Consider the following 24,820-nt stretch of genomic DNA (forward strand, 5'->3'; position numbering starts at 1 on the left):
GCAGACGCTGAAAATCTGAAATAAAGGTGGAAAGTGCTGGAAATACTCAGCCGATTCGCAGAATCTGTGACGAGAAACATAGATTTTTTAATAAACATTTTATTGAGGTATTTATGGTTTTATAACAGCAAAATACACAATGTACGTGGATTTATAAACATAGTGCAAAAGCCATCTTCCTCCCTTACAGCTCCCACCTTTACTAACCCCTACTCTAACGAATCTAACCCTCCCCCTCCCCCTTCTGCTGATGGTTAATTTTCCGCAAAGAAGTCGACGAACAGCTGTCACCTCCGGGCGAACCCGAACAGTGACCCTCTCAAAGCAAACTTGATTTTCTCCAGACAGAGAAAGCTAGCCATGTCAGTTAGCCAGGTCTCCTTCGTCCGGGGCTTTGGGTCCCTCCAAGCTAATACCAGGGAAGCAAAGGCTAGAACGTCTGCCTCTTTCTCCTCCTGGATTCCTGGGTCTTCCGGCACTCCAGAAATTACCACCTCTGGATGGACTCGGTGCCACCCTTGTTTTTAACACCTTGGACATGACCTCCGCAAACCCCTGCCAGAATCCCCTACGCTTCTGGCATGCCCAGAACATATGGACATTGTTCGCTGACCCTCCCGCACACCTTGCACACCTATCTTCTACCCCAAAGAACCTGCTCAGAGACCATCCTCTATCTCTCCTCCTAACTCCTTTTCCCACTTGCGTTTCAACTCCTCGGTGTGCGTCTCCTCTGACCCCATGAGTTCCTTGTAAATGTCAGAAACCCTCCCTTCTCCCACCCACACTCGAGAGACTACCCTGTCCTGTATGCCCTTTGGTGGTAGGAGCAGTAAGTTGAGACCTGCCTGCAGAGGAAGTCCCGCACCTACAAGTACCTAAAGACGAGAAACAGAGTTAACGTTTCAGGTTGATGATCTTTCATTGACCTGAAATGCTAACTCCGTTTCTTTCCACAGATGCTGCCCAACCTACTGAGTATTTCCAGAGTTTTCAGTTTTTCTTACTGAGTATCTGCATAGGCTGTTGAGGCCATTAAGGCTCTTCAATGCTTTCCTCTATTCATCAAAAACTGTCGCATTGTACCATTATTCAGTAGCTCAAGGGCTTTATTATTTGCTGAGCCCACTGATGTTTTCTAGAAATTTCTTCCACATGTAATTTTCTCCTTCCACTGTATTGTACTCTCAGTTCTGCCAAACAGTCGAGCTGTCATCCCTTTCTTCATTCCTGTTAACCCAAATCGTACCTGATCGTAAAGTCTGTAGGTGGTCAGCATCAAATAACTGTCTGAACTTTTCCTCACTTGTGGAAAGGCTGGGAAGAGTTACTTATGGCCAATGTTCAGGCTGGAGAGAGTTACACATGGGGTAAGGAACAAGTTGAAGAGTTACATCTATGATGATGAAGAGGCTGGACAGTCGTACAGGGTAGAATATGTTTCTTGCTGGAGAGGATGCACTTCAAATAGCACCAGGGAACCTTCTACCATTTACCAGAATAGATAGGATCATCATTTGATATTCCATCTGAAGAACAGCACCTCTGACAATGTAGCACTCCCTCAATACTACACTGATATGTCAACCTGAATTCTATGTTAAAATTCTAGAGCGTTTCTAACTTAGGCAAGTTGGCGCTTGCTGCTTTATGAGATCCAAAAGTAATTCTGTCCTGACTGTTAAACTGCCTGTTGGTGATTGGACATGGGTGGTGGTGTTTTGGGAGGGGGGGGGGGGGGCGGAGGAGAGATAATCATAACCTCCAGGAGCACCTAGGGTTCAGTTGGAGGTCTCCAGGAGCACCTAGGGTTCGGTTGGAGATGAGGAATGACAACTGGGGAAAATGAAAGCGTATGGGGAGCCAATTCTAACCTGTTGACTGTCATGATATGCAGACACACACATAATGATATACAGACAAGCAGCTAATGGACACAGAGAACAGGACATGACCAATAGGCAGGCAGGACACTCGGGTGGGATCTGACTATAAAATACACGAGGCACTCACACTCCGCCTCTTTCCACTGATGAACATCAAGAGAGTCAGTCAAGGGTGTTGTTACAATCTCACACCTCCACCATGTGGCTAAGAACTAGTTTGGTTCAGTCAGACAGAGTAACCACACTTAAGTTAGCAAAAAGTCGAACTCACAGAGAACTGTGCTATTAGTTCAATAAACCTGATTGAACTAACTTCAAGGTCTGGAGTATCTTTTTGATCTAAGCTGCATCCAATTGCAGCCAGTGTTAGACCAGTGTACCTAACACGACATTGACTTCGGTATTTAACTGGAATGTATTGGGCTCCCTGCATTCAAACCCCCTCAAGAGAGCCAGGTTGCTGTTTAAACATCACTCATCGGGGTGATATTTCAGCTGACTTTCACATGTAATGGTACGTCCACAGGCTTTGTGAGATTCCCAATACTCTCCTGTGAACACGAGACAAAAGCACAATGATAATTGAAGGGATTCATTCAACCTCAATGAAACTTCAATAAATGCCCAGTTCTCACAACTGCATTGTTATCATAGTATAATAGGATTTGTTCACAGTACATTTGCTGAGACTCTACTTTCAACACACAAGTTTTCTGGGTCACATCAAGATAGGTGGCACTTTGGCTGCCTTGGACCTCGGAAAAGAGGCAATATGACTAGCACCTATAAATGGAGAGACAGAGTAATGTATCTAAGTTTGTGAATGATACAAAGCTCGATGGAAAGGTTAGCTCTGGGAAGAACACAGAGGCTGCAAAGGGATATAGGCAGGTTATGTGAGTGGACAACAAATGGGAAATGGATAAAAATGTAGGGAAATGTGAAGTTATTCACTGGTCAAAAGAACAGAAGAGCTGATTTTTCTTTTAAAGGTGAGAAACCTGTAATGGCGGCACGGTTGCACAGTGGTTAGCACTGCTGCTTCACAGTGCCAGGGTCTCAGGTTCGATTCCCGGCTTGGCTCACTGTCTGTATGGAGTCTGCACGTTCTGCTTGTGCCTGCGTGGGTTTCCTCTGGGTGCTCCGGTTTCCTCCCACATTCCCACAGTGCAGGTTAGGTGGATTGGCCATGCTAAATTGCCCTTGGTGTCCAAAAAGGTAAGGTGGTGTTACTGGGTCCTTCTACGGCTCTGCTGGAGATATATGCAGGATCTCCCAGTCGGCAACCTATGAATGCGTAAGGCAGGTGAATGATGGGTTGTTTTCCAGGATCCGCAATTATGTGAATTTTGTCTTTTATGATTCCAATCAAAATAGGTAAGCGCTCAGGTTTGCATCTCTGGCTAGAATGCCACAGGTTCAGGGTGTCATTGGCTGCACACAGCTGATAACCTGGGCATCCCACATATCAAATATGAGTAGTCATCAATTGCAAGGTCATTTCCATCAATATGCAGCTGGTGTGCCACTACAAAATGATATTTCTGCAGAAGTGCATAAAATCCCTGGGGTGCTGCCACTATCCTTTTGTCCTTCAATTGCTTAAGCTCCCTGTCATCTTATGACCTGGAAGCACACTGAAGAGGTGACTGATAGGAGATGAGATAAACACTTCAAATTTGGCTTGTTGGTTTTAAGCAGTTCTGAACCCCTAATTGTTATGAGCAAAAGCTGTGAAACTGAATGAAATAAGTCAGAACATGTTTATTAGGTTTCCAAGTAAACTATAGCAACCAGGTTCGATTCCCGGCTTGGGTCACTGTCTGTGCGGAGTCTGCACATTCTCCCCGTGTCTGCGTGGGTTTCCTCCGGGTACTCCGGTTTCCTCCCACAGTCCAAAGATGTGCACATTAGGTGGATTGGCCTCGCAAAATTGCCTTGTGTCCAAAAAGATTGGGTTGGGTTACGGGGAGGGTGGAGGTGAGGGCTTGGGTAGGGTGCTCTTTCCAAGGGCCAGTGCAGACTCGATGGGCTGAATGGCCTCCTGCACTGTAAATTCTATGAAATAAATATGGGAAGTGATCTACAGCCTAATGTAGACGAAATACTTTCCATAAAATGACTAAATGGGGAGTGCATAATTACATCTCTGCCTGCTTCTTCTCTGTTTAGCACTCTTTATTTCTTGTATTACGATCCAAGACCAGACCCCAACAGTGGTTAGGATACTGGACCAAAACCAGTTTATTTTGTAAAGCTGCAGAAAGAAAACTTCACTCCAGGAGTGATTTCACAAAGAAATAGGGATTTGGTATTTTTAAACAAAACTTTTTTTATTAACACAGTGTTAAACTCTTTAATATAACACCTGGAAATAGCTTACAATAACCCTTAAACAATACTACTAAATACAGTAAATACAATACCCTTAATTTCTATTTCGATTCCCAATTAAACAACAAGAAAAAAAACATACAGCTCTCAAGAGCTCCTATATCCCAATGGCACAGAGTAATATTTTTTCCAGAACAGATTTGGCTCCTGTTAGAACTCCTGCAGACTCTAGTTGGATGTCTTCAAAAAGCTGTTTTAACTGGCTTGTTTCAGTTTCTTCCTTCCTCCGACAAGTCTACACTGCTTTAAATACTATTTATCATCGCTTCTCGGCCTTTTGGCTAAGGTCAAGTGTAGTATCTGCTCTGCCTTTTGGCTCAAATCTGGTATGTCTCTCTTGTGGGGACCATAAATTGGATTCAATTTGAATTTGAATTGGTTTTCGGAGCAGGCAAGGAGCTGGATTAGGGATTCACCCCTGTCCAAACTCTGAGCCCTGGCTTTGTAACTCAGAAAAAGTAATAAAAAGAAAAGAAAAAAAAGTTAAATACTATTTATCGTTTATTGTTTACTATCCTATGGTGAGAGCAAAATACTTTACTTGTGGTCTAAAGAGTAGCCACAAGTAGGATCAGAATTCAACTCTATTTTTTTCTCAAAATGTCTGAATACTGTAGCTCAATCTAGCAATGACATCATATCCCCAGGCTGAAAACACATTAACTCCCCATCGACTCCCCTCTCGTCAAGCAATAGTGCATTAGCCCAGACTTTGCACTCTGGTCAGTTTCACTTCTGGCTCCTAAAAGCTTTATGGTCTTGCAAAACAAGATTCCTTTAACAACATGACCACTGCAGTCAAACACACTCCAACCCCAGGTGTTTAACACTTAAATTGCTAAATGTTTATAATCCAATATATCTAAAATCCTGCATTCGTCACACTTGTCTTGTTCTCTTGTTTCTAGTTTTAGGCACTGCACAAATCAGATAGGGAGGCCCTCTTTTATCATTTCACAACTGTATCTTGAGGCTTTGTAAATCTTGTGGTGTCTTGTGTTAGTTGAAATTGTGCTGCAATAGATATTTTAAGTTTTTTAAAAGTTCTTTGAGGAGGTAACAAAGAAATTGGACAAAGGAGAACCAATGGACATGATTTATTTAGAGTCCCTATTGACAAGGTGATGCATAGGAGGCTGTTAAATAAGGTAAATAAGTTAAGAGCCCATGGTGTTAAGGGTAGGATACTGGTATGGAGAGAGGATTGGCTGACTGGCAGAAGGCAGAGAGTGGGGATAAAGGGATCTTTTTCAGGATGGCAGCCAGTGACTAGTGGTGTGCCTCAGAGGTCGGTGCTGGGACCACCAGAAGACGGAACTAAAGTCACTGTTAAGTTTGCAGATGATAGAAAAATATGCAGAGGGACAGGTAGTATTGAGGAAGAATGGGGCTGCAGAATGACTTGGACAGGATGGGAGAGTGGGCAAAGAAGTGGCAGATGGAATACAATGTGGAAAAGTGTGAGGTTATGCACTTTGGAAAGAAGAATGGAGGCATAGACTATTTTATAAATGGGAAATGCATAGGAAATCAGAAACACAAAGGGACTTGGGAGTCCTTGTTCACTATTCTCTTAAGGTTAACGTGCAGGTTCAGTCGGCAGTTAGGAAAGCAAATGCAATGTTAGCATTCATGTTTAGAGGGCAGTATACAAGAGCAGGGATGTACTTCTGAGGCTGTATAAGGCTCTGGTCAAACCCCATTTGGAGTATTTGAGTGGTTTTGGGCCCCTTAGCTAAGGCTAGATGTGCTGGCCTTGGAAAGGGTCCAGAGAAGGTTCACAAGAATGATCCCTGGAATGAAGAGCTTGTCATACTTGTTGGAGTTTGGAAGGATGAAGGGGGATCTTATTGAAACTTACAGGATACTGCGAGGCCTGGATTGGGTGGACATGGAGATGATCTTTCCACTTGTAAGAAAAACTAGAACCAGAGGGCACATCCTCAGACTGAAGAGACAATCCTTTAAAATGGAGATGAGGAGGAATTTCTTCAGCCAGAGGATGGTGAATCTGTGGAACTCTTTGCGGCTGAAGGCTGTTGAGGCCAAATCACTTGAGTGTCTTTAAGACAGAGATAGATAGGTTTTTGATTAATAAGGGGATCAAGAGTTATGGGGGTGAAGGCAGACGAATGAGGATGAGAAAAATATCAGCCATGATTGAATGGCGGAGCAGACTCGATGGGCCGAGTGGCTTAATTCTGCCCTATACCTATGTTTTACGGTCATATGGTCTAAGTTGTTAATTACCCTCTCCTCTTGTAATAGGGATAAACAGACCTTTGAGTGATGTAATGGTATATGTCCACTTGATGGATACAGTGCATTTCGTGAGGTTAATGTCAGCTTGGGTATTGTTGGCTCGGGTCAGAGACTTCTCGCACTAATGGTCAATGAGGTTCAAAAAAATGCTGTTTTTGCATATGTTTGCTTTTCCGATTTACAGATAAAGGATACTCTACCTGTAATGCAAAGGAATATGGAACATATACCGGAAAAGAAGACTGAACACCCTACAGGCCCTGTAGACTGAAACCCCACTAGTAGTATTCACTCAAACCCCACAAGCCCTGAAGACTGAAATCCCACAGGCCTACTGGATTGAAATCGCTGATCTAAGTAGAGTTCAGCTCCACCAGCTCAAACCCAGTAGACTAAAACATCATAGGCTTAATAGATGCAACTGTATATTCCCATTGGACTAAAACCGCAGTCAGCAAACTTACACTTGTAAGGTTCTGCAGACAGGCTTGCAGGCCTGGTAGATTGATCAATGAACTAGTCTAATGTACATGTTTCTCATAAGGGAACATCGAGTAGTTAATTAAATGAGAACCTTGAGGCATTGTTGTTGGTTTTGAAATAGGCAGACGTATTTGTTGGGCTGTAAACACTTAAATAATCTTCCCAAATCACCTTTTCTTTTTGTGCACTTGTGCAAACACCGTGTATAGGCAGACTATTCAACTAGAGAATCTGACAGCAATGTCCGTTCCTGTTCTCACCCAACATCTATTGGACCGATTTTTCGTTGGGTTCACTACATTACAACACTGACTACACAAAAGTACATAATTAATTGGATGTAAATAATTTAGGGATGTCCTGAGGTCATGAAAGGTGCTATATTAATATAAATCTTTATTTCCTTTGTACAGTGAACCCATTAGTCTCGGGAGTCTAATGCCAATTGTAGTGCCCCACCTAATCTAATTTCCAAGGATTTTCCACTCATGGCTGTAATTCAGAAGTCTGTGGGTGGTCATTTTTTATTATAAGAAATTTTAGGAATAACATTCAACAAGATTACATTTAGAAAACAAAAGCTGAAATTTGGAAGCAATTTGAATCTGTTGTTAGCTCCAGATACCAATTATATTTGTAAAAGGGAAGAGCAACATTCAGTAATCGTTGGCACTATGGATTGTGATAGCTGCAAACGTATTAGAACCAGCGTCACTTACTGCTTTTCATTTTCACTTCTTCATATTCCCTGGTAATTAGAGTTTTCACCTATCACTTTCAGACCAAGGCAAGCCTCAACAGGCATCCTCTCTTTCTCTAAAATTCCAGGTTATTGATAGTTCTCAACTAATTATACATAAATTGAGAAGAGGAAATGCCAGTCTACTTGTGAAAGTTTTCACCAATTTGTGCAGCATGCAAATTAAAACTGAATTATAAGTAAACAACATTCGATGAAGGCTTATTTAATACGTACAAAGAAGGTTCTGATAATTTTTACAGGAAAGATGCTTTTCATAATTATTACTGTACTTCAACTCATACTTCATTTAATACTTGTCTTTATCCTTGCGTTATCTATATTTGAAGCATAATGAAGAGTAGATTCATTGCATTGTTGCACTGCTCTTCTGGGTTTACATTGAACCTGAATGCTTTATTTTAATTTTTAGATTGAACATGTGCAGTGACAGTTCAACCATGGTCCTGGGCTGTTTCTAAGCTCATGAAAAACTGATTTTGGTGTGTTTTTCACGCTGGACATCTAACATCATCAACAGTAACATTTTTGAGAGATGCTTCACATATGTTCACCTGCTGCATGTCTTTACATTCTCCTGAAGTTGTTACTGATGTGAGCTGCTTCATTATAGTTCTGACACAACTCTTGCTGCACAGCTTTGCCCTTTTGGAGAATAGAATTCCCATGCTCTAACTAAACTAGTTTATATCTTGTGTAATGAGACAAGTCAATTGCCCATCCATTTATGTTAAGATCACAACTTATGTTCTGCACAGTAAAAACCAACCCTTGTTCAAACACTACAACCGCCCCTTCCTTATAGTATAATTAGTTACTTGAGTTGTGTTATCATCTCAAACTCAAGTACCTGCAAAGTGTGTTTGCATGGATGGGTGCCTGCTTCAAGCGATGAACATGCACAGAGGGCTGAGGTGGATGAGATGCAACTGTGCCATTTGTTCTTCCTGGGCTTGTGACTTGAGTGCAGTGATACCACATGCTGTGATTTGCAGGAGGGCATAAACCAAGAGTTAATAACCTTAATAATCGGCATTGTTTCCTAGATCCTGCACAACTTCTAAGACTATTGCATGCCCTCGTAGCATGAAAGACGTTTTCTACATTTCCTACCAGTCGAAACAGCTGGAAAGGTGGGACTGTATGCAGTATATGTGATGGACTTTTGTGAAAAAAAGCAGAAACGACACAGCTATGTAGGTTAATACAAAGCCTAGTTGAATGAAACGTCAAATATCTTGACAGTGATGCTTTTGTATAGTCAGTTCAATCTATAAATAAAAGGTAAAACATCCCTTGCAGCTGCTAGTAAGCAGGTCTAGCCTGTTGTGATAGTTTTGTTGTACCTTTATGATTTATGTGTTTTACTCTCCGCAATTTACTCACTATATTTGAGTTAATAGTACTCTTGTGTGAAACAAATTGGGCATTTTTGTGGTTACTTCTTTGGATGGGCATTTATAGCAATGGAGGAAGATTTTAAACCCTCAGCTTTTAATAATAATAATCTTTATTGTCACAAGTAGGGTTCCAGTAACACTGCAATGAAATTACTGTGAAAATCCCCTAGTCGCCACACTCCAGCCGGCGCCTGTTCGGTTACACTGAGGGAGAATTCAGAATGTCCAATTCGCCTAATAAGCACGTCTTTCAAGATTGGTGGGAGGAAACCGGAGCACCCGGAGGAAACCCATGCAGACACAAGGAGAATGTGCAGACTCTGCACAAACAGTGACCCCAAGCCGGGAATCAAACCTGGAACCCTGGCACCGTGAAGCAACAGTGCTAATCACTGCTACCGTTATATATAGCATCACTGGACCATCTCAAAGCACCAGACAACCGATATGCTACTTTTACAGACAAGTACAGCAGCCCAAGTTTAACGTAGCAATGTCTAGCAAACAGTGAAAGATTTTATTGCAAAATTGTCTGTTTTTAATGGTGTTTGCTGACCGAGTGTTGGACAAGACATATTTATTTCTTTGTTCATTGCACTTAACAGTAAAATTATTTTTGTATGAAGGAGAAGTTTAACAGTAAATAGAACAAGTAAACTAATTGCTCAGAAACTGCCATTCTTACTGCACCTAGGACTTTCAATGAGAAACTGTGGGAACAATTGCAGGATGCTGTTGTGCAACAGATCACTTGCCCTAACCATACACCAGGTCCGTCATATCAGCTAAGTTAAGTTGATAGTGTTCCCGGTCTGTAAGCCAGATGTTCTGCTCCATGACTTAACAAATGATGCAGCCCGTCAGTGCAGTGCAGCCATGGGTAAGAGGCTCAGATGAATGTTAAAGATCCCATGGTGTTTTTTGAGGAATAACGAGGAGCTGTCCTGGCTAACATTCCTCTCTCGACAAGCACCACCAAGAACAGTCTTTCACACCCGTGTGATGGAAATTTGACACCTCGTTTCCAAAAAAGCAATAGCGTTGGGTGAATGAAAATGTACAAGACTGGAATGGATACATTTTCTTATATTTCCACGCTCTGCACCCACCCTCCGCTCTCCCCCACCCCACCCCCACTGCCAGGCAACTAAATTTTACTATCTTTGATAATACTTTCTCAGTATCTCCTAGTTTTACAACAGCGTCCTTTAGTGACATTGCCTCTTGTTACACTTGAGACAATTTTCAGTACATGTGTACTTGTGGTGCTGAAGGATTTTCATGGGTTTGTGAAGCTGTGTTCAACGTTGGCACACGTTGTTGACATCCTGGCCTCTGGAACTATTTAGTGGGAGTATGTTTGCAATTGTGAAAGCAGCCTCGATGTAAACTGCTGATCGGTCCGTGTCACAAAGTGCGCTCACACTCCATTAGCCCTGGAGTGCTTTTCTGTCTGATTTGAGAATATTTATTTGTCAGGTAGTTTGAAACACCCACATGGACAGTATTCGTTGAGAATGGTTATGATGCCATTCATAGTTGAATAACAACTGCTGCCCAGGCTCTCATTGAAGAATGAACATGCTGGTGGTGTATCAGAGAGTGTAGGGCAAAATACTTGAGGTTTTGAATTTTCTTGTGGATATTGGAATATTAGCTGCAACGGAGCGCGAACTCTTCAGTTTTTAACATTGTAAGTAACTGAGTCAAATTCTGAGCCGTAATATCATCCTTGCTCCAGTAGAGGGCTCATGCCATATCACATACAAAATAAATATTTCCACACTGATGTCAGTGGACCTTTGACAGAAATGGATAGTGATTTCAGTGACAGCACTGATAATATTCATGAGGTCCTCTATTCTTCTGGGTTATGGTCATGTAATGGATAAATGTTCCACATAAAATACCTGCTCAACGTCTCCCGGTGCCTGTTCACGACATAGAACATAGAACATTACAGCGCAGTACAGGCCCTTCGGCCCTCGATGTTGCGCCGACCTGTGAAACCACTCTAAAGCCCGTCTACACTATTCCCTTATCGTCCATATGTATAGAACATGCCCAATGATTACTCATTGCCTATTACGCAGTTTTCTTTTCAGTGTACGCCTGTTGGGTATCTATTCACTGTCTTCTCAAAACCTGTTCAGTGGCTGCTCAGTTGGGATAAGAATGACTGCATTGGATAGAAAAGCAGCATTTGACCGAGTGTGGCATCTAGGATCTCCAGCAAAATTGAAATCAGTGGAAATCAGAGTTAAGTTCTCTACTGTTGAAGTCACATGGAGCACAAAGGCTGTGGCTGTTGGAGGCCAATCATCTCATTCTCAGGGCATCACTGTAGGTGTTCTTCTGGGTAGTGTCCCAGGCCCAACTATCTTTTCAGCTGCTTTATCAGTGACCTCCTCTTCATCGTAAGGTCAGAAGTTGGGGTTTTCTCTGATTGGACAACGTTCAATGTAATTCGCAATTCCTGATTCTGAAGCAGTCTGTGTCCATTTGCAGTAAGACACAGACAATATTCAGGCTTGGGCTGATAAGCAAGTAACATTAGAGCCAGGCAATGATTAACTCCGACAAGAGAGAGAACTTAACTTCCCCCCTGGATGGTCAATGGCCCATTATCAATATCCTGGGGTTACCATTGACCAGAAACTGAACTGAACAGCCATATAAGTACTATGGCTACAAGATTTACATTGGATACGGGGAATTCTGTGACGGGTAACTCGCCCCCTGGCTCCCAAAAGTCTGTCCACCATCTAGGAGGGTGAAATAAGTTCATTTGTCTGGATGTGTGCGCTTCCAACAACAGGCAAGAACTCAAGAAGCTCCACACTAACCAGGCCAAAGCAACCTGCTTGATAGAAACCCCATCCCTCACCTTAAAACATTCACTTCCTTCACCACTGACTCTGTGGTATTTGTGCCTACTCTATGCAAAATGCACTGTAACAACTTGCCAAGCATCCTTTAACAGCACCTTCCAAACCCACAACCCCACCACCTAGAAGAACAAGGGTAGCAGATGCATTGAAACACTTACCACTTGCAAGTTCCCCTCCAAGCAACACATCATCCTGACTTGGAACTATATCACTGCTCCTCCACCATCGCTGGATCAATATTGTGGACCTCCTACATTAATGGCACTGAGGGTGTACTTGCACCAGATGGAATGCAGCAGTTTGAGATGGCATCTCAGCACTACCTTCTCAAGTTCAATTAGATGAGCAATGAATGCTAACCGAGCTAACGATGCCCACACCCCATGAAAGAATTTAACACACGCACTGTCAACTCACTTTCTGCTCGGGGCTGATAGAAGAAGCCAGGGAAGAAATTGCAGAGTCTGACTATGACGTGGGTTTCCTCTGGGTGCTCCGGTTGCCTCCCACAGTCCAAAGACGTGCAGGTTAGGTGGATTGGCCATGCAAAATTGCCCTCTGTGTCCAAAAAGGTTTGGTGAGGATGGGGTGGAAGTGTGGGCTTAAGTAGGGTGCTCTTTCCAAGTGCTGGTGCAGACCCGATGGGCCGAATGGCCTCCTTCTGCACTGTAAATTCTATGATTCAACACCTGCTGGCTCTCTTCAATGCCTGTTTGGTGCCGGTCACGGTCTGCTTGACATTTTGTGATAGGGTAACTAGTAGGAGACCATTCAGCCCATCAACCCAGTGCCCATCCTCTATATAGCAATTTGATCATGGGTATCCACTATGAACTGCTTTAAGACTGTTCAAACCAATTTCACTTTGGTCCTTCCGTTCAGCAGAGAGAGGCTGTTCAATTCTGAACTGGATTCGATACGGTACAGAAATAAAACTTTAGCTGCCCCCTTAATTATACTTCCTGTTGACTGTTGTCAAAGGTGTTGTCGAAGGAATCTTAGTGAGCTGCTGCAGTGAATCTTGTAGATGGTACTCACTGCTGCCATTGTACGTCAGTGGTGGAGTAAGTGAACATTGCAGCAGTTCCATGGGATGCTAATCAAGCAGGCTGCTTTTCCCTGGGTGGTTTTGAACTTGTATGTTGTTGGAGCTGCACTCATCCAGACAAGGGCACAGTATTCTGTCACACTTTTGACTTGTACCTTGCAGATGGTGGACAGGGCCATCACAGAATTCCCAGTCTCTGACCAGCTCTAATAGCTACAGTATTCATATGGCTGACCTAGTTCAATTTCTGATCAATAGTAATTCCAGGATGTTAATGGGTTGATGATGGGCCTTCCTGCCCAGAACGTGGAGGAGGTGGAAAGGTGGCAGCATTCCGGTATTGCCACCATTCCACCTAATTATATATCTTTCCTGCCTCCAAGCTCACCACCAGTGAGAGCAGAAAACCCTGCCTATTAAGGAGGCATCTCCTTATCTATTGGTTTCAAAGGTCCTGTTTTTGAAAAAAAATGGTCAATTTAATCTAGTTTCTTGGTGAATGTATGTCCATCGCACTCCGGAATCGTATAGGAATGGAAATGTATGGAAAATGTCAAATTCGTGTGAAAAGGAGCCAGGCACATTAAGACCATAAGATATAGGAGCAGAATTAGGCCACTCGGCCCATCGAGACTGCTCCGCCAATCAATCATGGCTGATATTTTCTCAACCCCATTCTCCTGTCTTCTCCCCATAATCCCTGATCCCCTTATTGATCAAGAATCTATCTATCTCTGTCTTAAAGACACTCAGTGATTTGGCCTCCACAGCCTTCTGCGGCAAAGATTTCCACAGATTCTCCACCATCTGGCTGAAGAAATTCCTCATCTCTGTTTTAAAGGATCGTCCCTTTCGTCTGAGATGGTGTCCTTCGGTTCTATTTTTTCGTACAAGTGGAAACATCCTCTCCACGTCCACTCTATCCAGGCCTCGCAGTATCCTGTAAGTTTCAATAAGATTCCCCCCTCATCCTTCTAAACTCCAACGAGTACAGACCCAGAGCCCTCAACCATTCCTCATATGACAAGTTCTTCATTCCAGGGATCATTCTTGTGAACCTCCTCTGGACCCTTTCCAAGGCCAGCGCATCCTTCCTTAGATACGGGGGCCAAAACTGCTCACAATACTCCAAATGGGGTCAGACCAGAGCCTTATACAGCCTCAGAAGTACATCCCTGGTCTTGTATTCTAGCCCTCTTGACATGAATGCTCACATTGCATTTGCCTTCTTAACTGCTGACTGAACCTGCACGTTAACCTTAAGAGAATCGTGAACAAGGACTCCCAAGTCCCTTTGTGTTTCCGGTTTCCGAAGCATTTTCCCATTTAGAAAATAGTCTATACCTAAATTCCTCTTTACAAAGTGCATAACTTCACACTTTTCCACATTGTATTTCATTTGCCACTTCATTGCACACTCTCCTATCTTATCCAAATCCTTCTGCAGCCCCCTTGCTTCCTCAATAGTACCTGTCCCTCTACAGATCTTTGTATCATCTGCAAACTTAGCAACGGTGCCTTCAGTTCCTTCTTCCAGATCATTAATGTATATTGTGAAAAGTTGTGGTCCCAGCAGAGACCCCTGAGGCACACCACTAGTCACCGGCTGCCATCCTGAAAAAGACCCCTTTATCCCCACTCTCTGCCTTCTGCCAGTCAGCCAATCCTCTATCCATGCCAGGATCTTATCCTTAACACCATGGGTTCTTAACTTATTTAACAATCTCTTATGCGGCACCTTTCAAAGGCCTTCTGGAAATCTAAATAAATCACATCCACTGGTTCTCCTTTGTCTAACTTCCTTGTTACCTCCTCAATGAACTCTAACAGATTTGTCAGACATGACCTCCCTTTGACAAAACAGTGTTGACCAGTCCTATTTTACCATGCACTTCCAAGTACTTCCCGATCTCATCTTTAAAAACAGACTCTAAAATCTTACCAATGACCGAAGTCAGGCTAACCGACCTATAATTTCCCGTCTTCTGCCTCCCTCCCTTCTTAAACAGTGGAGCACAGTAGGAGCTTTTTTCCAGGTGCAACTATGCTTTGAGAGTGTTGAGTGTTTGATACGGTCACTGGGTGCTGAGAGTGCAAGGTACTGTTCCATTTCCACTCCTTTAATGGCTCCGAGGAGCAGAAAGTAAGCAGAGAGAAATAAGCAGAAATGGGAAACGTGTTAAATTAATCTTTTGATCACTCGACCATCCTTGGCTGGAAAAAACAGAAAATATTGGGGACAATTCTCCAAGCCCCGCGCCGGGCCGGAGAATCGCCGCAACCATGCCCCGACGCCGGCGCGCGATTCTCCGAGTTGCCGCAGGCCGTTGGAATTGGCAGGGCCGCCGTTTCTCCAGCCCGGATGGGCCTAACGGCCACGCTGATACGACAGAGTCCCGCCGACGCCGTGCACCCCTGGTTGCTGCCGGCGGGAACTCTGCGCGAAGGGTCGGGGGGGGGGGGGGCGGCCTGTGGGGCGGGGAAAAGCGATCCTTCACCGGGGGGAGGTCTCCGATGGGGTCTGGCCCGCGATCGGGACCCACCGATCGGCGGGCCGGCCTCTCTTTCCCCCCCCCCCCCACCCCCAGGCCTACTTTGTTGCGCGCCGGTCCCTGAACACCGACGCCATGTTGAGTCGGGGCCGGCGCGCTGACAAAGTCCCCTGCACATGCGCAGGTTGGCGCGGCGCCCATTTGGCGCCGGGAAGGTCGGCTGGAGCAGCATGAACCGCTCCAGTGCCGTGCTGGCACCTTGTGGTCGTACCCAGGCCCGTTTCGCACCATCGTGAAACGCGATGGCGTTCACGACGGTGCGAACACTTGGTCTCCATTTTGGAGAATCGCCTCCATTAAGCTGATCTACCCCATTCAAGTCGATGGGGATACTGGCAGTTTTAGCTGTACCTGGTAGTCCCGTACATATTTTCCCTGGAAGAGTCCTTGATGTACAAGGTAACTACAGAAATCAAGAGAATCAAAGTCCAAAGATGTGCAGGTTAGGTAGATTGGCCACACAGAATTGCCCCTTAGTGCCCAACGATGTACAGGTTAGGTGGGGTTAATGAATTATGGGGATAGGGTGGGTGCTCTTCCAGAGGGATGGGCCGACTGGCCTCCATCTTCACTGTTATTATTCTAACCAGTTACTGGTTAACCTATGGTGCCAGTTCATAATAGTCAAATAGCTAATTACCTGATTAATTTGCTGACTTTGGATGCTTAGCGTTATGCCTTGCAATTATATTCAGTCTCAAATAATCCCCAGGTAACTGCTGGCAGTCAACATTGGTTGGTCACCTTCCAGTTCATTTATCCTATTGGGTGAATCTGTGCTTGGTTAGCTGGTCTTGTCCAGAAGGTGGTAAGGGAGTTACACTGGCTTTACTCAGTCTAGGCTGGGGGAATATCATCTAGGATTCCCACTGTTATCCATTGGCCCATGATATAAAATGTATGTGTGGGTGTTGAGTTAGGAAATTATTCCTGAAATTATTGTCACTTGGGACACGTAAAAGAGAGTAAATGTTGAGTTAGGACATCATTCTTGAAATTATATTTGCCTGGGACAGGTGAAAGAGAGTCCCTATCACTTGTGGAACTGTAGACCAATAAGAGCCAGCATTTCACTAGAGAGAACAAGGAAATTGAGGGAGGGAAAAGAGAAGTTGGTCGCATGGCATATCCCAGACCAATAGACTATGATTTCCAGAGATGTTCCTTTTGAAGGACTGGCTTAAGTTGGTGCCTGCGTTAGGAGTTAAAATCAACAAGCAGCCTCTCAGCAGCTTATCAAAGCTGAGAATTAACAAATCTTCCACCGCAAAATAGTCTTTCTTGAGTGTCGTGTTGCAGGGGTGACACCTTGCAGAGACTTGACGATTGAAGCTCAGCTCAGGGGACTGCACTCTCGTGCAACTCATGGGATTACATGCAAAGGTCATGCTAATTTAAATAAGTTAATTAATTACTCTAACAAACACTTTATGGAGGCTTCGTTAGTGTGCCATTTTAAATTTTTTATGTAACACGAGTGACCCTGGCTGCTGATAAATGTGAAAGGCATCTAGGCTGTTTGAATCCATATCACGTTCCACAATAACGAACTGCTAACCCATCATTCAACATCGTCAGGTATTGTGCTGCTTCATTGTCTATTAGTTAAGGGTATGATTACACCACTAGTACTGGAACTAGAGGCTAATGTGAGATGGTCAATAATTAGGAGTTCAGGAGAACGTGGAACTTTGCATGAGGAGTAGTTGAGGCAATTGCCATGGATGTATTTAAGGGAGGGACGGCACAGTGGCAAAGTGGTTAGCACAGCTGCCTCACGGCACCGAGTGTCCCAGGTTCAATCCCGGCTCTGGGTCACTGTCCGTGTAGAGTATGCATATTCTCCCCTTGTCTGCATGGGTCTCACCCCCACAGCCCAAAAGGTGTGCATGGTAGGTGGATTGGCCACACTAAATTGCCCCTTAATTGGAAAATAAATAATTGGATACTCTTAAATTTATAAAAGAAAAAAATATAGATGTATTTAGGAGAAAGTTAGGTAAAAGCCAGGGACATAAAATTAGGATGTGGTGATGGGATGAGTTGGTGAAGTTGGGTGAAGGAGGCTTGTGTGGAGCATAAACATTGGCCTGTTTGTGTGCTGTGTAATTTTAGGTAGTTTGACAGCATGTAGAAATGTGGAGCAGCAGCCTCGAGTTGTATGCAGTCACTACATTGTATTATAACCCAGGAAATCAAAGCCTCGGAAATGTATGTGGAAATCTCTGCACACTGGTTCCCAAAAGTTAGTTTTTGTGATACAAGTCAGCGGGACAGCAGTCAGCTATGAGAACTCCTGCACCGTTGTTCCATGCAAGTTGCGCTGGCTGGTTTGCAGGCTAAACTGAGGATGAGTTGCAAAAATGGTTCATCTTCTCTTGAGTATAGATGATGGGCAATGCTGTGATAAAAGTGCTTAAAGCCATTAAAATGATTTGATAGGCTTGATATGGAGAAACTATTTTCTTCTGGTGGAAGAATCGAGAACGAAGGGTCACAATCTTTGAATTGGAGCTAGGCCCTCCAGGAGGAAAATCGGGATGTGGGCTTGCACTGAAAAGAGTAGCAAAAATCTGGGAATCCCCCCCCCCCCCCACTTTATACTGTGGATGCATAAGGAATTGAGTTTTGGAAATTGGTGTAGATAAATAATTTTTTTGTGAGGCAAGGATATCAAGAGATGTGAATCAAAGGAGTTGGGATTCAGATCAGCCATAATCTAATTAAATAGCAGAGCATGGCTGATTGGCATACTCTTGCTATTCTATGTCTTTCTTGGCATTTATCTTCTTTGTCTCCTTCTGCTGGCCAGTGAATGGAAACAACCTAAATTCCAGCTCTAGAGTGGTACCACATGCAAGACATGGGTGGAGATCCAGAAATGCATGGAGCACCAGGTTTGCTACCAACTAGAGGGGAAGAGGAATCCAGAATCCCAAAGACTAGATTATAATTGTCACTCCTCCAGCCCTTTATCCCTGAAGCAGTTGTTTTGCTTGTTCCTCTGGGAAGAATCAAGTCATCCACTTGCCATGCCTACTCTAACAGTGCCCATTCTACTCCCTACCCCAGCCTTGGACACACTGTCATCGATATGGAGAATGTTCTTGCACGTTCCACTTCTGAACCAGCTGCTATATTGGCTACAGCAAATTATCCTACTGTAGTGAATTAATTATCTGCCCAGGCTATTGCACTTCATATTTGTTGTACAAATTTTCCCTTCTTATTTCTGTTCAACCATTTTTTGATTCCTTACGGCACTAATTCAATTGAGTGGTGCACTTTCATGAGCAATGGACATTCGGGTATGAGGCTGAGAGTGAGTGTTGCCAGGTCATTGAACCACGGACAACGTCACAGCTGAGGTAAATCTGGAACAAGCTCTCCATGGAGACAGTGGAAGCAGATAGCATTAAGTCATTCAGATGCAAATGAGATAGATTTCCTTCAGGAGAATTATATCTTGCGATACTGTATATGAGTAATTTGGGTTGACATAGCATGCTTGGGAAGAAGGGATGAGTTAAGACCTTAGGTTTTCCTTGTCTATGTGTCTGTCTGTTATAGAGCAATTAATAGAGACTGATTGCAATGATTAGTCAACAACTACATTATTGTTGTGACTACCAAGGATAGTAAGAGATGAACTAGGTGGACTTTGATCTTTTTCTCTGAGCCAAGTCCTGCTAACCGAACGTCTGCACATTTGTATTTCTAGTGTGTCCCAGTGGATAGCAATCATAGGTGGGAAACTATATAAATGTCTTCTTGCATTACTCAAGAACACTGAGGCAGACTGTTGCAGCTCAGTACAAGAATCAAACTGGGACATTCCTGACCTGTATAACTTGAATACTCAATCCCTCAAACAACTGAGATTGTGGGGGGATCAGCGGTGCAGCTTCCAATTACTTTTTTGTGTGGCCATGGGTGACATCATTGAGTTGCAGACGATATTGTTGCCCACCGTCAGCCCAATCCACGGTTGGCAGATCTACCAAGTATTTTGGCATTGATCCGTTCCCTTTAAATCCGGCTAGTCTGCAATTGGGTGAACTGATTTGTGTGTGAATACTTTTCTTTTCAAGTTTGCCGAGTCTCAACCCAAAGTCCTGCCTCCATGCCCGGAAAAGCCTTTGCCACACTTCCACCTAATCTTCTCCCCGGCACCAGATGCCGTCGCCGTGGAGACAGGGACGCTACATGCTGAGCTGCAGTAAATAATGTGGTTTCACAATAGCAGACCACTCCTGCTCACAAGGTCCCCGTGGAGTTAAAAAAAAAATTCCACTTCAGGTAAGTACTAAGCAAGTGACGCTCTTTTTAAATGTTGAGGGGTTGCTGCTATTTCATGAGCTGAGGCGAAAAGCGTAGAGGGAGCTGTCATGGAGAAGGTTTTTCAGTAATTTTGGAGCGAGTTTGATATGTTGTTGTACTTCACTCGAGGCTTTGTGTTCAGTGTATAGAATTCTGAAAGGAATCTTAACCCTTTGTGAACAGGCACTGTGCATATCAGAGCAATGCTCATTTGCAATTCTTCTTGTGCTTCCTAGATGACACAGTTAAGTGTGCTTCCTAGATGACACAGTTAAGTGCGCTCCCTAATGTGGAACTGAGTCATACACACCAAGATGATCTTGGTTGCAATATCTAGTCTACATTGCATTAGTTAATCCCAGTTTGTGTAGCAGCATGAATATTGCAGTTGGTCCAAGAGACTAATCCTGACCGACCTAAGGATAGGAAATTTATTCAGAATCCTACTGGAGTGACTCACAGCTGAAAAGTTTGGGAACTGTGGGGGGGGGGGGGGGGGGGAAGAAGTGCTTGCTGTTTTTATTTCTTTGCTGTGTTCCATACCCCTCAATTTTATAATATTATTTTATTTCTGAAATGGTGCTGATTACATCATTATGATTGAAACTTCGCCAATCCAAGATATTACTGTCTGCACATTTTGAACCTTAAGACTTTTGGCTGAAACTAAAATCCTTCCCAATGTTGCTGTCAATTGTTAAATGTTGTAATCAGCATTTATTTATTTAACACTAAATGATAACCCAAAATGTAATCTTTAAATGTATTATTTCATTAAACTTTGCTTGAATTTACTTTTGCTCCTGTTTAATTAGAGTTCTCCTCTGAAGTGATTTTCAAATATTGCCATGTAACAAACCACCTTAAAATATTGTGGTTGTCCTAGGGATTGATTGCAAATAATGATCAATGGAAAAATGGTCTTGTGGACCCAGACTTCCTTTGTGCACCTTCAGCATCTGGGACCTCCAGCTAAAAAAGTAATGTCCTAAAATGTCAGGAAGATCATATTATTGAATTTCCAATAGATTTAATGGTTCCTAATTGATGTGTGTTTGGAGAAACTAGGTTAATCTACCTTTTACTTTGTTCGATGGAAGGAAAACTTTTTTTTTATTCGTTCATGGGATGTCGGCATCGCTGGCTGGGCCAGTATTTATTGCCCAGCCCTGAGGGCATTTAAAAAACAAAATATAGTTAAACCTAACTATAGGAGTACTAACTAGGAGTACTAACTAGAAACCTAACTAGGAGTACAGGTCCACAGGTCATTGAAAGGGGCAACACAGGTGGAGAAGGTAGTCAAGAAGGCATACGTCATGCTTGCCTTCATTGGCCGGGGCATTGAGTATAAGAATTGGCAAGTCATGTTGCAGCTGTATAGAACCTTAGTTAGGCCACACTTGGAGTATTGTGTTCAATTCTGGTCACCACACTACCAGAAGGATGTGGAGGCTTTAGAGAGGGTGCAGAAGAGATTTACCAGAATGTTGCCTGGTATGGAGGGCATTAGCTATGAGGAGCGGTTGAATAAACTCGGTTTGTTCTCACTGGAACGAAGGAGGTTGAGGGGAGACCTGATAGAGGGATACAAAATTATGAGGGGCATAGACAGAGAGGATAGTCAGAGGCTTTTCCCCAGGGTAGAGGGGTCAATTACTAGGGGGCATAGGTTTAAGGTGAGAGGGGCAAGGTTTAGAGTAGATGTACGAGGCAAGTTTTTTACGCAGAGGGTAGTGGGTGCCTGGAACTCGCTACCGGAGGAGGTAGTGGAAGCAGGGACGATAGGGACATTTAAGGGGCATCTTGACAAATATATGAATAGGATGAGAATAGAAGGATACGGACCCAGGAAGTGTAGAAGATTGTAGTTTAGTCGGTCAGCATGGTCGGCACGGGCTTGGAGGGCCGAAGGGCCTGTTCCTGTGCTGTACATTTCTTTGTTCTTTGTTCTAACATTTGACAATTGACAAAAATGAGAATTGAAAAACCTACTGATAATTGACATGTGTGACAGATGGAGGATTTTAGGAATATTGGATTCTAAATATTGTGGCAATTTAAGGGTTAAAAGCCTGGTCTTTTGACTGTGTTTGACTGCAGTGGTCATAATTTAAAAAAAAAATCCTGTTTGCAGGGCCTGGGGAGCTTTTAGGAGCCGAAGGTGAAATTGACCGGAGAAATGTGGTTTTCAGTCTGGTCTAATACACTGTGGTTTGACTGGGGAAAGTCCCTGGGGAGGTAATATGCTTTTAGCCTGTAAAGTTAATTTGTTTTTCAGCTTGGGGAGAAACTGATTGAGTGGAGCTAAGGGATTCTGACATGTCTTTGAGAGCTTTGGAGAGGAGCTGAAGTATGATCTGGCATCCTTTGTTTTGACCGCAGATACAGACAGTTTTCTCTCACAGCAGGATAGTTATAAAAAGAGTAATAATATTTAAAACAGACCAGTCTTATCTGAGGACAAGGAAGAAGCTGAAGCACGCTAGGTGAACCAACATTTTGAAGAGATTCAGGCAGAGTCTGAAGGGGTTTTAACAGGAGCCAAATCTGTTCTGTGAAACAATTATTACTCTATGCCATGATGATTTTTAAGATGGTTTGAGAGCTGTATGTTTCTTGTTGTTTAACGGAGAATTGAGTAGTTTAAGGGGTAATTTTAAGCATTTTTTCTTTCAGGTGTAAAGTTAAGGAGTTTAATATTGTATTCATAACAAAAATACCAAATCCCTATTTCTTCATGCATTCACTCCTGACGCGAATCATTCTTTCCACACAGTCTTACAAATAAGCTAAAATATTGGGGTTTCAGTCCAGTACCCTAGCCACTGTTGGGGTCTGGTCTGGTCTGGGATCGTAATACATGCCCTTTAAATTACAAACAAACTGTTGAAATGCAGAAGGGAAAATTGTTTTCAGTACTTTAGGCCATTGTGAGTTTGTGTCAATGTACTCCACAATGTTCTGAATGTTTTAAAATTGCTTGGAAATTTGCATTTAGAAACAAAAATTTGGTGTATTGCATTCTCCTCGATTTACTAACCTTACACAATGCTCGGCAGGTAAAGGAAGGAATTTGAATAATTTATAATAATCTTTATTAGTGTCACAAGTAGGCTTATGAAGCAATTACTGTGAAAAGTCGCCACACTCCGGCGCCTGTTTGGGTACACTGAGGGAGAATTCCGAAAGTCCAATTCACCTAACAAGCACATCTTTTTGGACTTGTGGGAGGAAACCAGAGACCCAGAGGAAACCCACGTAGACACGGGGAGAATGTGCAGGCTCCGCACAGACAGTGACCCAAGCTGGGTATCGAACCTGGGACCCTGACACTGCGATGCAACAGTGCTAACCACTGTGCTACCGTTTGCCTTGCTGTCACTCATTGTTTGTAAATTACTCCCTTGAACGTGTGCCAATCTTATTGGAAAGTGTTCAACAAACTTTTATTCTCCTTGTGAAAGGACCAGACCTGTTATTTAATACAGTTTTAATAACTGCCGGAAGGAGGACAAAGCAAATCAACTAAGCAGTGAGTAGATGACACCAAGCCTGCTAAGGACTCACTGTTAACCCATTTGAAACTTGATGCTCGATCAATAACTCCAGAAGCGAGATTGGAGACAATTGAAGGCTTTATTACACTAGATGTTTCCCCCAGCAGTGCAGGTACAGAAGGCAGCTGCTGTGGCGACACGGGCTCTTATACCCCGCCTTGCTGGGCGGAGCCAGCAGCCCGGCTTAACCAATGAGAACAGAGTACCTTCTACACCAATGGTCTTCCGGCATTACAGAGTACCGTAATACCTCTAATACTGACTACCATATTCACCCCCTGTTAAAAAAAATGTCCGGCGGGGTTGGTGGCTCCGGCGGGGGTGGTGGCCTCGCATAACAGAGTGGTAGAAGTTAAGGTTATGAAGGTACCTGGTATACCTCCGTACAGTGTTTCGCCTCGTTACATCGCAACTATTTACAAAATTTATTTACATTTCAGAATGAAGCAATTAGTCGATCAGGGGCCCTGGTCGTCCTTTGCGATCGTTGTAGCTTTGGTGGTGATGCAGGCGGCGGCTCGGGTGTCTGTGGCTCCGGGAGCGTGGCTTTGGCTTCTTCGGCAGTTCATCACCCCTCGACTGGACCGGTGGGAGAACCGATCCACCTGGGAAGGGGCGGCTGTGGGGTGCGCTGGTGGGAGGGAGGGTGGGACTGGTGGTGGGGGTGTGTGGGGGGATCCAGCGGGCGCCAGGTCCCGTAGGGAGACCGTATCCTGTCGGCCGTCTGGGTACGCCACGTAGGAGTACTGAGGGTTAGCGTGGAGGAGATGGACCCTCTCGATCAATGGGTCCAATTTGTGCGCACACACGTGTTTGCGGAGCAGAATGGGTCCAGAAGTTCCCAGCCAGGTCGGGAGCGAGGTCCTAGAGGAGGACATCCAAGGGAAGACAAGGAGATGTTCGTGAGGTGTTTGGTTGGTCGTGGTACACAGCAGTGACTGGATGGAGTGGAGGGCATCCGGGAGGACCTCCTGCCAGCGGGAGACTGGGAGATTCCTGGACCGTAGGGGCAGTAGGACGGTCTTCCAGACCGTTCCATTCTCCCTCTCTACCTGTCCATTTCCCCGGGGGTTGTAACTGGTTGTCCTGCTCGAGGCAATGCCTTTGCTGAGCAGGAATTGACGCAGTTCGTCGCTCATAAAGGAGGACCCCCTATCGCTGTGTATGTATGCGGGGATACCGAACAGCGTAAAGATACTGTGGAGGGCTTTTATGATGGTGGCTGCGGTCATGTCGGGGCAGGGATGGCGAATGGGAACCGCGT

General features: G+C 44.0%; 1 long non-coding RNA gene and 1 pseudogene across 1 annotated transcript in view; both read left to right on the forward strand.

Moving 5' to 3' along the window:
• Positions 1–24,820, forward strand: part of LOC140392615 (uncharacterized) — a 135,739-nt gene that overhangs the window by 45,351 nt on the left and 65,568 nt on the right. The window lies entirely within an intron of this gene.
• On the forward strand, positions 4,542–4,747 carry LOC140393409 (U2 spliceosomal RNA; annotated as a pseudogene).

The sequence above is a fragment of the Scyliorhinus torazame genome, chromosome 16, assembly GCF_047496885.1.
Source record: "Scyliorhinus torazame isolate Kashiwa2021f chromosome 16, sScyTor2.1, whole genome shotgun sequence".
NCBI classification, from domain to species: domain Eukaryota; kingdom Metazoa; phylum Chordata; class Chondrichthyes; order Carcharhiniformes; family Scyliorhinidae; genus Scyliorhinus; species Scyliorhinus torazame.